The sequence below is a fragment of the Ursus maritimus genome, unplaced genomic scaffold (assembly GCF_017311325.1).
Source record: "Ursus maritimus isolate PB19 unplaced genomic scaffold, ASM1731132v1 scaffold_10, whole genome shotgun sequence".
Taxonomy (NCBI): Eukaryota; Metazoa; Chordata; class Mammalia; order Carnivora; family Ursidae; genus Ursus; species Ursus maritimus.
This window is the reverse complement of record NW_024423344.1, coordinates 66,165,926-66,167,737: the sequence shown is the minus strand read 5'-3', so window position 1 is coordinate 66,167,737 and position 1,812 is coordinate 66,165,926.

Below are 1,812 nucleotides of genomic sequence, written 5' to 3'. Positions count from 1 at the left end.
GGTTAAGAGACAAATAATATAGATACTTTCTGAGACACAGTAGAATGCACTCATTCCTTAGACCTCATTTTCTGTTTTCAAAATGATCTCTACCCATTGGGACATGGCACTCTGGAAGGATGGGGAAAAGCATGACTTCCAAGACCATGTCTCTGATCCATACAGAATTCAAGCTTTTACTTGAATACCCAGCTTTATGATTAAAATAAAATTCAGCTGTAACCTGTTTTAAATAAATGCTAATAAGCTGGCTCATAAAAATATAAAATATGTGACTCCAATTTGAGATTAATTTTACTTTTTGTAAAAAAAATACAGATTTATAAACAGAAGGAATTAATTCCCTATAATTTTTGTTTATTTTTAATGCTTTATCCTCTTTACCTTTTAGACTATCCTGTAAGAATTTCTACTTTCTGATTCCTATTTCTCACATCTACTTTTTTTTTTTTTTTTAGTAAATGGTTAATTGATCTTCCCATGTTCAGACAATGACAATGACACCATCGTGGAGCATGTAGGTGAATGCTACAGTTGAGAGGCAATTCTGGCAGAGATTCAATTTAGTTACCTCTTTTTTTTAATATTTTTTTTATTATATTATGTTAGTCACCATACAGTACATCCCTGGTTTTTTATGTAAAGTTCGATGATTCATTAGTTGCGTATAACACCCAGTGCACCATGCAATACGTGCCCTCCTTACTACCCATCACCAGTCTATCCCATTCCCCACCCCCTCCCCTCTGAAGCCCTCAGTTTGTTTCTCATTACCTCTTTAAACAAAAGGTACCCTCCTATATATGTTCTGTTTGATTTATTTTGTTATTTTGGCTGTTGGCCACAATTCCTGAGATTTCAAATTGAATGATTCTTTGCTACTTTGTTCTATTAATTAGTATTCTTAATATAGGCAGGTATTTGCCTGGTATGTTAATATTCGTTTACTCATTAACTCAACAAATATTATTGGTCATTTACTCTGTGCTGGGTAACATTCAAGGCACTCTCTTAACTTTGTAACAGGCAGCAGAGCCCAATGGGAACTGTGGTAGAAAAGACCTTCAGGCTGGTACACCCTTCAAGTTGTTGGGGCTTTCCCACACCTGCATGCTGCAGTCAGAACTACCCAGAAGACAGAAGAATTGAGGCAGCATGTGGACATCTCATGCTTTATCCACCTGTCTCATCCACACTTGAAACTAAGGCGGAATGAAAGCCATCCCTTATTGTAAGAATATGAACATGTGGATAGACTCGCTAAAAGGACTTTCGGAATTCATCGGATTCATGTGCTCCCTGATAATTCATTTAATTTGGGAGAAAACGTCCTGAACAATACATCTCCTAAGTTAAAAATCACCATATCTGCACCTAATATGATTTTCAACCAACATGAAATACCATTTTCATATTCCAAAGAGACTCCTGCAAATTTTTTCTCCTCTCCTGTTAGATCTCTAACAAAATGCTACTTTGTGTTTACACAGCAATTATCCCCTGTGATTAGAAAGGATTTCCAGTTACTTGTCTTATGGCTATGAGGGTCACCCACAATTTCAATGATGGAGGAAATCTATCCAAAATAATAGGTTACAGCTCTCAGGTATGGGAACAGAGTTCAAGGCTGCTGATATCCAAGGGCAGATCTATATGTCATAGATAGTGTGATTTTTACAAAGAGAAAATGAGAATATTAGACATGGTGGTAACATTTTTAAAGCACATGCCTCTTTTCAATAAGTATAAATATATTACACGGTGTTCAAGTTCAAAACTGATGAATTGCATCCCTGGGGAGTATCCCTACTG